Source organism: Pinus tabuliformis, chromosome Q (assembly GCF_031772625.1).
Source record: "Pinus tabuliformis cultivar Carrire ecotype Pingquan chromosome Q, CPIR1, whole genome shotgun sequence".
Lineage (NCBI taxonomy): Eukaryota > Viridiplantae > Streptophyta > Pinopsida > Pinales > Pinaceae > Pinus > Pinus tabuliformis.
Genome location: NC_142296.1, coordinates 143134976 through 143150383, shown reverse-complemented (window position 1 = coordinate 143150383; position 15408 = coordinate 143134976).

The window sequence follows — 15408 nt, the reverse complement described above, 5'->3', positions numbered from 1 at the left end:
CAAATAGCTTTGAAGAGGTTTTGTCTTCATACGAGTATATGGGAAGGGTCTACAACACATGAAGAACATGGCAGTCCAATACATTTCTGTGTAATCAAAGAAGAACAGCATGGATAATTGATTTCGAAAATCCTTGAGGAGACCAAAAGCAGAAAAACAGGGGCAGTTTCCTACTTTCCAGGAGCAGTAAAGAGATGAGACATTAAGGGCCAGCAAGGAGTTTTAAACATCCACCAAAGCTAAACTGAAGGAGACCACTTGTCAGAGAACGAGATTTGATTGTAATAAATGCTATTACCAGCATGATGTGGAGTTAGACTCCTAATTGTCTTAGGTCTCTAAAACTTCTAGTTAGCAGTTTGTTGCATTTAATAGTTAGTTAAAGTTTGAGTAGGTGTCATAGCAAGAAGAATTTGAGTTCCCCTCATGCTGGAGGAGGAATCTCAGCTATGTAAAGAATTCTATATATAGGAGAGAGAGCAATGTACCTAGGGTTGGAAAATTATTCAGAAAAGCTCTCATATTTGGCTTTATGTAAAGACTCTGTTTTTAGTAATACAGTACTTTGGCTTTGATTCTCAGGAATCAGAAGGAATTCGATGCTTGGAATGTCTTATATTGTTCTCTTCCTATTATATACAGTGGTATGAATGTGTGATTACTTAGAAATCACTAACAGTGCTCTAATTTCCTTCATGCATTTGTAAACTGTGTTGGTCCTTTGTATTTCTGGTGTTTTCTACATGCATTGAGTTCTAAATGCCCTGACTTCTATGTAGAGCTAACCTTACTGTCAATACTGAAGCATATCTGACTCCATAAGCCCAATGGATACTTTCTAATTGTGTTTCCACCACTCACATTTTTACATTTGTTTCACAAGAGTTAGCCATCTTACTCATAATCAAAAATCATTAATCCTTTGAGAGAGCCCTCTCAGGTTGAGGAGGCTAAGCCTCAGCCAAAAGTAGGTTTGAAATAGTTACTTAAGGTCTACCTGATCAGCAGTCTATCAGGAACTGATTTTGAGATAACACTTCCTTTTACACACCTTTGTGTATTCTTCTCTATGTCTGGTAATAACATCTTCTTCCTTGTTTTGTTTAGGAGACTTTATTATATTTATTCTATTGTACGTGTTATATTCCAAATGTTATTGCACTTATAACATTCAATATTGTAATCAAGTAGGGTAGCAAATGAGTTGTAGTTTCTATCAACAAACACATGAGAACTTCTAGTTTTTTAATCACATAATCATTCTTTGAGTACTTACAATATCCTCTATTTCTATCTATCACATTATTACTTCTAAAATCTATTGCTTTATGACCAAAATTATTGCAATAAAAACAATATCAAAGGAAGAGATTTTGGTATCTAGATGTTAAAGGCCTTCCTAGTGAAACAACTCATTTAAACTCATTGTTGTTGTTCTTGTGAGGACTGTTGTCCTTTGTAGATAGTCTTAGGCTATGGTACTATTCCAAAGCATCTAAAATAATGTTTTTGATTTTAAATGGATGACCAATGCTTAAACTTTTAAACATATGTAAATCTTAATTATTTCTGAGAAAACAGAAGGGTTGATTCTTCATTCTTCACATAATTAAGATTTAAAATGATATGACAAGCAGAAGTAAAGAAGATATTTAATTCCTCAAATATTCAAACTGAATGTTTAATTTCTTATATATAGCACATGTCTATAGAAATTTTCTATAGCCAAACAGTACATGTGCAAGAGATGACAGAAGGTAACAATTTATTGATTTAGAGTAATTAACTAAGACAAATAGTTTCTTAATTAATGATAAATTTGCAGGAGATTTTAGATAGATTGATATTCAATCTAATCTTACCCAGAATTTTGTGTTACCTTAAACATGTGTAGAGAAAATATAAAATGATAACATAATTGAATACCAGAAAAAATCACAAAGATACACAAGTTGATCAGAATGAATCCTTAATCCTTCTATTAATCTTCGGAAATAGTTCAAAAAATTACAAGCATGCTTGTTGGTTGATCACAAGGGTTGCACCTTTCTTCTTTGAAATACAAAATATTTATAGAATTCGAATTTCTAACATATCTAAACTGAAATAAAAATTTATTACAAAATATAATATCATCCAAAATATTTGGGATATTACAACAAAAGAACTAAAAATAGTGGATCTGAACTGTAAGAAGGTTTTTGTGGATTCTTCTCATTTGAGATTTGAGAAGGTTCTTGTGGATTCTCCTCATTTCATATTTGATAAGGTTCTTGTGGATTCTTCTCATTTGAGATCTGCAAAATAGTGTTGATACCAAGAATCTTACAATTTGATTAGGCCAAAAGTTTGGCTAAATCATGTCCTTTCACGAGTTTGATGGGTATGATATCCAGATCAAACTAAAGTATCTTGGTTATCCATCTTCCTCTCTTTCCATCCATATCGGGTTGTGTTAAATTGTTTTCACTGCATTATTGGAGACATAAGCAATAACAGGAGAATGTAAAACATAGGTCTTGGATGCTTTTAAGGCTTGGACAAGGGCATAGCCTTGCTTCTCTATGGTGTCATAGCTCAACTCAGCATCTCTCATCACTTTAATGAAAAAGGAAATTAGTTTCTCATATTTTTCATCATTTCTTTATAGTAAAACAACAGCTAAGGTAGTGTTAGAGGCAAAGGAAAAGATACTAAAGGGTTTTGAGTAGTCTGGACCAGCTAGTACTGGGGCTTCTGAAATGGATTTCTTGATTTGTGAAAAAAAATATTTATCCTGTACTATCCATTTGAATTCATGATCCTTTTTAAGCATGTCAGTACTATCTTTCATAATCTCAACATAATTAGGTATAAATCTTCTTAAGAAAATTATTTTTCCTAAAAATGTTTGAATTTCCTTTTTGTTTCTAGGTAAAGTGATTACCTTAATTGTTGAGACTCTTTTTGAGTCAATTACACGTCCTTCCTTCGAAATTATATGTCCCAATAGCTTTTCTTCTTTCATGGAAAAAAGTGACTTTTTGGGATTAAGAGAAATCCCATATTTCTTGCATCTTTCAAAAACTTTTCTCAAGTGTTTCAAGTGTTTCTCATCAGAATTAGAAAATACAGTTAAATCATCAAGATAAATGACAATGAATTTATTGATCTTACCAACAAATGCAATATCCATTGCTCTTTGAAATGTTTCTCCAACGTTAATTAAACCAAATGGCATTTTGGCATACATAAATGTACCCCAAGGAGTTGTAAATGCCATCTTTTCTCTATCTTCTGGACTAACCAAAATCTAGTTATATCTAGAAAAGTCATCTAACATTGAAATCCTATTTGAACCTAAAACTCTCTGAAGTAATTGATCCATTTTTGGTAATGGATAATTATCCTTTAAAGACAATTTGTTCATATTCCTAAAGTCAACACACAATCTTATTTCACCATTTTTCTTCCTAATGGGTACTAGGTTTGCTATCCATTCAGAGTATCTTAAGGGAACAATTATTTTTGCATCCAATAAATTTTTAATTTCTTTCTCAATGATTGGAAGCAAGACTAGGTTTATTCTTCTTAATTTCTGTTGAAATGGTTTAGCTTCAGGTTTGAGAGGAATTTTATGTTCTATAATCATTGTGTCATAGGTTTTCAATTATTTATATGACCATGCAAGTACATCTTTATCATTTTTAAAAAGATTGATATATTTGTCTTTTATTTCTTAAGGCAATCATGCTGAGATTTTAACATTTATGATTTCTTCATATGTACCAATATTACAGTCCTGAACATTTTCTTGTTGTGAATTTAATAATGAAGTTTTTGACACATCATTATGATCAAACAGCTTTTCAAGGGGAACTAATCCTTTTGGAATGTAATTATTTGATAACTAAATGATATCATGATCAGAAATTTTCTGTTCTAAATGTAAATTTTGATCACCCTCATTTGATTTGATTTCATTAATGTGTTCTTCTTCCACATGTAAAGCAGAAAATTCATCTATTACTTGTAAGAAATTTTTTAACTGTTCATCATCTTCAAAAACCTGCCAGTGTTTGAGATTGTCAGGAATGGAAGGTCTGTATTTTACCTCAATTTGATAATGCAATTGTAAAGGATTGGGAATTTTAAAATAACTGATAGAAATAGCCAAAGCATCAGCATGAATATTTTCTTCTCTTGGGATTGATGTAATATTAAGTGCTTGAAAATAATTATCTGCACAATCCAAACTTCATTTCTATCATCTCTAAGCCTAGGATGTTTGGTTTGACAGAGGTTTCTGATTTTTTTTACAATTAATTCAAAATCACCAAATATAGCTAAGTTTTTAACTTTTAGACTATTGGCTAACTCCAATCCTAAAATTAGGTCTTCATATTTTGCCACATTGTTTGTGACCTCAAAATCTAATTTAAAATATTGGGTTATATTTTCCTTATCAAGAAAAATGAGTACAATTCCATCCCCTGCCCCATATTTGGAAAATGCTCCATCAAAGTACATTTTCCAAATGTCAATTTTTATAATTTGAGGGGTATTGACAGTTTCTTGAATATTGGTTTAAGGATTTGGAATATCATTAGGAGTTATTGTAAAGCATCCAAAATCTTGATCAAATGCATAAATAGGATGATTAATTGCTTGATTTTCTTTACAAACTGTATTAATGAATCTAACTTCTTTGTATAATCTTAAATGTTCACCTCCATAAACTAGGATTGTAGCATAAGACATGTCCATTTGCAAACTTCCCCCTAACTTTGCACAACAAGATTTGGGTAATAACATTTCAAATTTTGGGGGAATATATGTAACAACAATGTCTAAGACTATACTCTTGACGAGGATCTTAGCAAGTGTTACTACTAAATCCTTAATTAATCCGAGACATGGTACTTTCTTAGAATCAAAAGTATATAGATCATGATATGGTCTAGTGATTTTCAATTGAAGTTGATCCATGATTACTTTAGGCACTAGATTATGGGAAGCACCATAATATAACATGTAATTATATAAAATGTAATCATGAATTTTCAAGGTGACATAAAAGGGAGGTACACTTTCATCAATCATATCAGAACTAGGACCAAAAACAACTTGAGGTTTTTCATCCTATAAATTAATGACATCCCCCTCTGCATCAACACTTGAAGATTGAATCCATTTAGAGACTGATTTCTATAACCTAGATTTTTAGAGAGTTCAGATAATGGGATTGGAATTTTAACTCTCTCTAACTCTTTTTCAACATTAAAAACAGTTGGAACAGATTTTTCAGCAATATTTTGTTCTTGTGACTGATTTTGTGGTTGAATTAATGGTGTTTGTGTTTTAGCTTATTTTACTTGAGGTTCATCAAAGGTAACCTTTTTGACTAGTCTACTAGGTCTAGGCCTTGGTCTAAGGTCATACCTTCTATTTAATTCAGCAATGAGGAATTCAGAAAAAGCTTGATACTTGGAAATTTGAGAATTTTCTTGATTTTGAATTAAAGACTGATCTTGAGTAATTGGGACAATAACATTCTATGATGATGGATCTTCAAAATAATTGATATCATTTGTATTTACAGGAATAGTTTCTTTAGGATCTTGATCATCAATCATTAGGGGAGGTTGAATTTGTTGATCATTGTTTGGCCTTTGCAGAATTTGAGGTTGAAAAGGTCTTCTATATTGAACTTGTGGTCTATTTGCAACTTGTTGGGTTGCTCTAGGTTGAGTTTCCATTCTAGATATTATGTTAGAGATATTTCTAAGTAGAGAAGTTATTTCATCAATTTTATGATCTTCATCTTTAGTCTTTGATGAGGTACCTTCTTCTCTAGCTTTCATCCTCTTTTCAACCTTTTCTACCTTAGCTTTCAGTTTAGCAGATGTTGATCTATTAACCTCAACTTCGATTGTGTTTGTTTGCATGTCTGCTAGATTTCCATATTTCCTCTCCCTAAGCATTACAACAAATTCATCTTCAAAATCTTTGGAAAATATAACCTTAGCAGCAGTTACTAGAGGTTTGCAATCAAGGGGCATTTTATTATAGAGTTTATTGAATCTCTTAATGAAATCAGTGACGCGTTCACCAAGGTTTATTTTTAAGTCTTCAAATTATGTTAAGTAATAAACAACATCCTTTTTTACTCCCCATTGATTTTTGAAAATATTAACTAGTTCAGCCCATGAATTAATTGAATTAACTTGAAGTTGTCTGAACCATATTCTAACATTTCCTTCAAGGGATTGAACAAAAAGTATAGTGTAGACATCCTCATGCTCAATATTCATGTTAGCAGCAAAGTCTAAGAATGCAACTAAGTGATCTTTAGCAGATGGCACAGTTTCTCGATTAAATCTAGGTAAGTGTTTTAAATACCCATCAGGAAAAGGATGGAGTTGCGTTGCAGGTGGAAAAACTAAAGTAGCATAATGTGCTACTACAATTAGTGGAATACTAGCCATTTGATGAGATGGAGTTGTCTTTTTTGGAGAAATAAATTTACTAGAAGAAGGAGGAGATGAAGGTTTGGGTTTCTGAAAGAATTGAAGATTAATAAGTAACTTCTGAAGTTTAGGAAGAACCTTTTCAGGATCCTCAAAAGCTAGTGGATTAGTATAAATACTTAATTCCTCTTTAGATTTAGTAGAAATAGATGGATAATTATGTACAAAAGAAGATTTAGAATCCAATGGTTTATACTTAGAAAGAGAAAGTTTAGGATCTTCTTCACTATCAATAGGTTCGAAATGTGAATAAGGAACTTCAAAAGCTTCAAGTTGATGGACTAGAAGTGCAGTTTGAAGATCTACTCCTTTAGAAAGGAGTTCTAAAACTTTTGGAGGAAGATCTGATAATTCAACAGGTGTTGGAGTTGACTGTAAAGGGTCAAATTGTGAATGTGTTTGAGATAGAACAAAGGCAGAAGTATCTAGAGAGGATTTTAACCTACGTCTAATTGATGCAATTCTAACTAATCTCTCTGGATCTGATAAAGGAGAGAAAATCTTTGGATATGATTGGGACTTGGTATGCCTGTATGAAGCCAGATTTAATATGTAGAGTCGTCAGGTGAAAAAATTTAGCCTACTGACCTCTTATTCACCGTTAAGGGACAAGTATAGTCTTTGTCCCAGGAAAAAAGTTTCAATCTTAGTTCCCCAGCAACAGCGCCAATCTGATGTACATATTTCTGGTAGGCAGTTCTTGGATGCGAAACTATGTCGAGAAACCAACTCGACCAGCCTTTAGGTTCAAGATGGTCGTTGAACCAAATGGGTCTCCCTCAGGTGTTATGAGGCCTTTTTTAATGTTGTTCACTGTCACTAGACAACACCCTTTGAAGCATAAGGGCCAGATCAAATATTTTTTGTAGGTGGTTGCTGATAATTATCCAATCTCTGCTCATAAATAAAGCCCTCTCTTGTTGAAACTTAATCAAAGTGCCAACATCTAATTCCGACAGAAAACATATCTTAAAGAGTTTGGTGGAGGAAAATAATAGAAATCAGGTAATTAAGTATTCATATTGAATACTTAATCAATCAAATATGTAGATGTGTGTAGAAGACTTCTACATCCAAACAAATATACATTCAAGAGATGACAGAAGGCGACAATTAAAGATGCAGAGGAGCTTATTTCAAACAGACAATTCAATAAGCTAATATCTCTAATGATAATAACTTCACAGTAGGCTATCAAGGAGGTCGATACTCTAACCTATCCTTGCCTTAGCTCCTATGTTACTCTGAACATATGCAGAAATAAAGTATGAAAGCACTAGAAAAACATACAGAGGAAAAACAAATTTTGTCATGAACTGGAGCTAGAATACTTTAATTAAATTCTTGTAATAAAAGTCTTTACAAAAATGGCAGGGTTCTAGCATCAAAAGCCAACCATTATTCATTACAAATCAAATAATATATAAAACATTACATCAAGCTAACTGTTTCTAGCTTTTTGGAATAAATATCTAAACAATAAACCAAAAAAAAAAGAATCTCTGAAAAACTGCAGGAAATTTTGAACTTCTGGAAAACCATTTGCCTCCCATTCCAGAAATAATCCTTTGACTGTTGATTTAGATGCCCAAAATGTTGCTTCTAAAATATGATGTGATCCCTTGACTGTTGGGTTCTCCTCTTGAAAATTTGAAGATGATCCTCGAAATCTGCTAAAAACCTCCAACTATTGATTTTACTCCTTCAAATCTGACTTTGTTGGATTTGTTCCCCAAGAACCTATCAATTGTCCACAACTCTTAGTCAACTCTGCCATAATCTGGTTGACTAGTCCTTTTTATAAAAATTGATTAATTCCTTGTCCTTTGATAAAATCATTTGATGATTCAATTTATCTGAATTATCCTTCGAGTGCTTAACCATTGTTGACAATTTAGAAAATTATTTGGAAATCATTGGTTTTTTGTCACTCTTTAGTTTTAAAAGTATTAATTTTAAGTTTTTGGGAATAAAACATTTTAATAAAAATATTTCCCAACACCTATAAAATCATATTTTCATATTTCCATAAAAATAATTCCTTCCTGCGGTTTTGAAAAACCCATAAACCTGTGTATTATGTTCCTTTCCTCATGAATTTCATAAATCAAATCTCAAGATATTGCTCTCTAAACCCATCCATGGTTTTGAAAACCATGTCTTGCAATACTTCTCCATTGTAGCATTTATTTGTTTTTGAATATCATAAATGAAATTTACAAATGTTTACCCAAAACCATTTGTTGTTTTGCTTCCCCACATTTTTGAAAACCATGTCTGGTTTTTCCATCATTGGTAAAATATATTTTACTTTCCTTTTTTACTTCTATAAAATATTTGGATAAGAATTTATCCAAATTCTCTCTTCTGGTACATTTTCTATCATTGTAAACTCCATGTGTTTTTTATTGAAGCGTATTTATAGAATATGTATCCTTATTTTACCTCATTTCACTCAGCCTCCTCTTACCTCAAATCTCTCACCCATAAGCTCATTTAAGAAAAATATCGCTGTAAAAATGCTCTCTCCATTTATTTGCCTTGATACATACTTTATAATATAGACATTTGCTTGCATACCTCATAGACTTCCCGCCTTACATTTTTAAATTTAAACCAACGTAAAAATGGTTTTACAACGGTGGTTTTGGAGGGGCGTCCGAAATCGATGAGAAATACAACTTTTCGAAGGAGAGGCTGGGGGTAGGTTAAAAGTCGAATATGCAACCCCCCGCCAACCATTATTATTTCACACATCTATAGTATTTCACACATCTCGAGGTATTTAAATTACCGTGGTTTAATGTGTGAAGTGGGAAATAGGCTTAATTTGACTTTTGTTATTGGTCTGCGACTTGGTTACTTGTAAAGTAGACTTTGATATCAGTCTTGGAGGTTGGGGCTTAGCCCATATTAATTTTAAATTTTTAATAATAATTTTATATTATAAATAATTAATTTATAAAAACATATAATCATATTTTCCAAAATTTGCATATGCCCCCTCTGTTTGGCAAGGAAATTAATTAGCAAATTTCAAAAGAAAAAAATTGTAACTTCCAGGGTGTCAAAAAAAGTTACAACAAGGAGAATCAAGTTTATGTTGGTCCTCATTTCCTTTGCTATTGCTACTTTCATTGTTGATGGAGCCTTTAGGAATATTCACATAGCTTTTAAGATTTATTCATTTTCCTTTTTTGAAGGCTTTGTGACCTTAATGCTTGCATCTCCCTTGGGGGTATTTTGTTTTTCGTCATAGCCAAGACATGTCTTAATGAATGGTGACCTTTGGAAAATAAGAAAATTATCTAATATTTCTTCACAATTTCCAAAATTCAAGATTATATTCAACTGATCAGTTGTTTTTTCTAGTTCCTTTCTTAAGGAAATGATTTCATCTTCTAGATTCTCACAATTTTCTTCTTTTTCTTTAAGTTAGCTTCTCGCCATTTCTTCTATCCTTTTTGGCTCTTCTAATCGAGCCTTTAAGATGATAAATATTAATTTTTTTCATCAAGATCATGATCCTTCTTTTCATATTTTTGAAATTGCTCCTTTTGCTTTGTATTCTTTCCCTTGAGCATGTCTATTTCTTTTAAGGAATGAACAGGTTCTGCTTCAAGATTCACTTCCCTATCAATGCTTTCTTCTTTTGAATCTGGTTTTTTCTTCATTTTCTTTATCACTAGACTTATATCCATGTCTATGAATATGAATTCTTCTTTGTCAATACCAAAAACATATCCATCACTTTCTTCAAACAAGTTATTCTCCTCTCTAGAGTAAAAACTCTTCTTCTTAGTATATTTCCTCTTTTGTGTCTATAATGTTTGGTTTTATTACGATGGTATTCTTATCATCACTATCTTCCCTTTTTACATATGTATATTTAGCAGCAAAACTTTCTACTCTACCAAAATTAAAACATTTGAAGGGTAGCTTATGTTTGTATTTTCCATATCCTCTTTTTGGCTTTCTCACAAATTGTGCTTCTTCTATATTTGATTCATGGTTGGAACAATCATAGGATTTGTGTCATTTTTTCTTCTTTGATGCTTTGAAAGTTTCTTCCTTCTATGTTGGCTTTTCTTTTTATTTCCTCATTTCATATGTGGTGAAAATCTCATGCACTCAATTCACAATGCATCAACTAGATAAATTCTAACTCTAATATACAACCCAAAATAATGTTAATGGATTTTGCATTATGTTCACTAACCTTCTTCCCACCCATATCTATTGGAAGAGTTTTTGGGATTGTATAATCAGTCATGAATGACTGGAAAATATCAAACTTAAGAGCCATTAGATAAATCCACATCTTTATACTAAAAACACATAGTTTGTTCTGTCAAAAAATGGGTCTTTGTTTGTGGATAAACCTTCTTGATTGCCCATATGTGCTCCCAAAATAGATTGCCCATATGTGCTCCCAAAATAGATTGCCCATATGTGCTCCCAAAATATACCTTCTAGTGGTTAGATTATTTTTTAATGATTCTACTCTAATACCAATTGTTGAGAAAACACTTATATTAAAAGGGGGGATAAATCAATATAAGACATTTTTTAGTTATTCAAACATTCATGAACCATAAGAGAACAATCACATATAAAATTTATTAGTTGTAGAACATGGAACACAATATTTATGTGGAAACCTTGACCACGAAAATTCCTTTTATAAATTTTTGTAAGCACCAACCTACTATTACAAATATTTTTAGTCACCAAACTATTAGAGCCACCAATCCCCACTACTACAATTATTTGTAGGCACAAACCTATTATTATAGTTATTTGTATTCACGAATCTACTAGAGACACCAATCCCCTCTACGAATTCGGCCCAGACAAGATGAAGTCAACCTAAAGGAGGGTTATTCGACTCCTCAAGAAGGCTATAAATAGAAGGATATCTACTCCTATTAGGCACTCACTCATCACAAGTTCGATCTGCAGTAGAGAAAGAGGAAAAGAGGTGGAAGGATGAAGAAAATAAGGAGAAGTCAAAGTCTCTTGGGATAATCTATGTCTCTGTCCACACATACAAGGTTGCTAGGGTTTTTGTGTAGCTACCAGTTGCACGAGGCTGAAATTGTAGGATTGAAATTATGAAGTGAAGTTGTAAGGGGGAAATTCTGGATGTGAAGTTGTAGGGTCAAATTTTTCAAGTTGACTTGAAGAAGATCTTGTTGGTGGGTTGACTTGGTGCTTGGGATGATTTTGGGATTTGGTCCTTGGGTCTTAGAATTCTCATTGTAAGAAGATTCTATAAGAAGAGAAGCATTCTTCCTAGGTTTTCCCCTTCGAGTGGTTTTTCCCTAGCTTGGATCCTATATCTTGTGTACTTTGTCTTGTTGTGATATTCATTGTTTGGCAATTGCTTTATGAACAAGATATAATAAATAATAAGAAGCTAACAAATATCACAAATAATTATCAAGATAAGGAAAATCATCTATAATATACAGTCTCTTGATTTTCCAACATGTTATCAACGCTAAGGTGCAAGAAGGATACTGAAGATCACATCCTACTTTGCACTATGACAAGGGTTATGGAGAATGGTTTCAAGTTTTTTGGGAATCTCGCTATATCCATCAAGGGTTTCATATTTAAATCATCTCCAAGCTACAAAAGAAATGACGGATGGAAGTTTATTTTCTGATTTGTCTAGTACTTTCAAGGACAAGAATGTATGGGTTATTGACATTGGTGCTTCTATACATATGACACGTGAATGCAGTCAACACTAGACTTTGTCAAAATGAACCTTATCTCATTTGATCAAACTTGGAGATAAGAAGAGTTATATAGTGAAAGGGATTGGATCAACTTCGTTGGAGCTTGAGTCTAGTGGAAGTATTCACCTCAACAATATTTTAGATGAATGACTTACTTAACGCAATTATATCCCAAAAAATGATATCTAATATTTTATATGTTCCAGGTTTGAAGAAAAACTTACTTTATATTTATTTTCTAGAGGATAAGGGTGATAGAATTGCTTTTGTTGATGGGAAGGTTTTGGTTTGGGGTAAGGAATCTAGTATTGATTGTGCTAGGGTAATTGGGATTCGTCAGGGAAAATTATATATACTTTTTACACCTTTATCTCAAGCCCTCGTTAACTTAAATGTGAGCCCTTCTGAACTATGGCATAAAAGGTATGGACACCTGCATTACAATATTTTGTCATCTCTAAATCCAATGGTCAATGGCATCCCCAAATTAAAGGAAGAACATGAAGGGACCTGCAAGGGTTGTGCTCTAAGAAATAATGTGAAAAATCCATTTGCAAAAAGTTATACCAGATATAAGGAAGTTTTAGATCTCATACACTCAGATGTATGTGGTCCTATGGTAGTAAAATCTCTTGGTGGGAATCAATATTATGTGACCTTCGTTGGTGATTTATTAAGGAAAACATGGTTATATATCCTCAAGAATAGAGATGAGGTATTCGAGAAGTTTCAAGAATTTAAGAATGAAGTGGAGAATCTGGATAAAAGAAAGATCAAGACTCTGAGATCTAACAATGGTGGAGAATATACCTACAAAGAACTTATAGTGTTTTGCAAGGAAGTGGGGATTAAGAGGGAGCTCATATTTCCTTATAATATTGAACAGAATGGTGTGGATGAAAGGAAGAATAGAACAATTGGAGAATATGTCAGGGCCATGCTTCATGATCAAGATCTCCATCAATTTTTATGGGGAGAAGCATGTGTAACAACTACCTACTTGCAGAACCCTCACAATATTGTCAACAACATGACACCGAAATAAGCATTTACAAGAAAGAAGTTGAGTGTGGATCATCTTCAAATATTTGGATGTCATGTTTATATGCATATTCCAATGGAAAAAAGAGAGAAGTTGGATCCTACTATTCTGAAGGGCATCTTTGTTGGGTATAGTGCTTCATCTAAAGCATACAAAATCTACATTAAGGAGGACCTTGTATTGAAGTAAGTTGGGATGTCATCTTTGATGAAAATATGGCTTACAAGAAATCAAAAGATGTTCCAATTGATTTTGATGAAGAATACATACCCATTTTTTAGGATATATATAGGGACAATAATGGTCAAGATTCTACATCAAATCAAGAAGATGTTGAAGGACCTAGTGAACCTATTCAACAAGTTGTTATTCCTGCAATATGTAAGATACCTTCTTGGTTGAGGACAACTCTATAAGAAGCAGAAGGACATACAACAAAAGGAACAGTCAAAGAAAGTAAAATACCTAATAGGTATTCTGGATATGCAGCATATATGACGAAGTTCATTGAAGCTAAACCATCCTCCTATGAAGATGGAGCTAAACATCAAGAGTGGAGGAATGCAATGCAGGAAGAATACCAGTTAATTATGAAGAATGATTTCTATGAAATTGTTCCTAGACCAAGCGACAAATCAATAATCACTTTAAAACAAATATATAAAATAAAGAATGTTGTAGATGGGAGCATTAATAAATCCAGAGCAAGGGTTGTGGCAAGGGGCTTCTCATAGAAAGAAGATATTGATAACAAAGAAACATTTGATCCTACGGCTAGATATACAACAACCAGATCTCTTATCTCTTTGGCTGCTACAATGGGATGGAACATCCATCAAATGGATGTTAAGACAACTTTTATGAATGGAACTATTGATGAATAGGTTTACATTTAGAGACTCATGCCTATAAACTGAAGAAAGCTCTATATGGCTTAAATCAAGCACCTAGAGCTTTGTATGCAAGAATGGATGCATATCTATTGAGACTTGGTTTTTCCAAGAGTTTTGCATATCCTAACCTCTACATCAGGGTGGTCTAGGATGAACCAATCATCATACTATTGTATGTGTATGATCTACTTGTTACAGGTGTAGAACATCAAATTCAGGAATGCAAGAAGAATTTAACAGCCAAATTTGATAAGAAGGATCTAGGGATTATGCATTATTACTTGGGACTAGAAGTTTGGCAAAATCTAGGTGAAATATATCTTGGTCAAAGGAAATATATGATCAAGATTCTATAGAAATTTGGCATGATGGACGGCGAGCCTATGATGACTCTTATGATTACCAATATGAAGAAATTAAGGAGTTCAAATTCAAGTCTGTTGGATCTTGATTTCTATAGATAGTTGATTGGGTCCTTGATATATCTAGTAAATACGAGACCTAGCATTTTTTTTGCAGTAAATTTCCTTAGTCAATTGTAGAAGGAGCCAAAACATGATCATTGGATTGCAACCAAACATATCCTACGATATTTGCGTGGAACCTTACATCGCTACCTTCGATATAATGGTAATGAGATCCAACTCATGGAATATACAAATTTTGATTGGGGTGGTAGTTAGAGAGATGGAAGAAGCACAATAGGTGGATGCTTCAACTTAGGATCTTCCATCGTCTCATGAATGCGCAAAAAGAAAGATACAGTTGCTTTGAGTAGTGTTGAAGTTGAGTATGTTGTTGCAAGTGAAGTATGTTAGGAAATTATTTGGCTCAAGAAGTTATTATCATAATTATTTGAAGGATCACTTAGCCCTACTCGCATACATTGTGACAATGAAAGCTGCATAAGATTGACAGAATACCCAATGTTTCATGCTAGGACAAAGCATATAAATAATAAGTACCACTACATCAAAATCCTAGTATGAGATGAGGTCGTGGAGTTGTATTATTTACCTACAGATGAAGTAGCGGATATTCTAACTAAAGTGTTACCAAACAAGAATCTTGAGTATTTGAGAGACAAGCTTGGTTTGGTAGACATCTCTTCCCTAATTGAGAGGGAGTGATGTTGGATAGTTCTCATCTTTATGTGCCATGCACTAGATAAGGAATAGTAGTCGTAAGTTTTAGTGAAGCCCATAAGGAAAGAATGG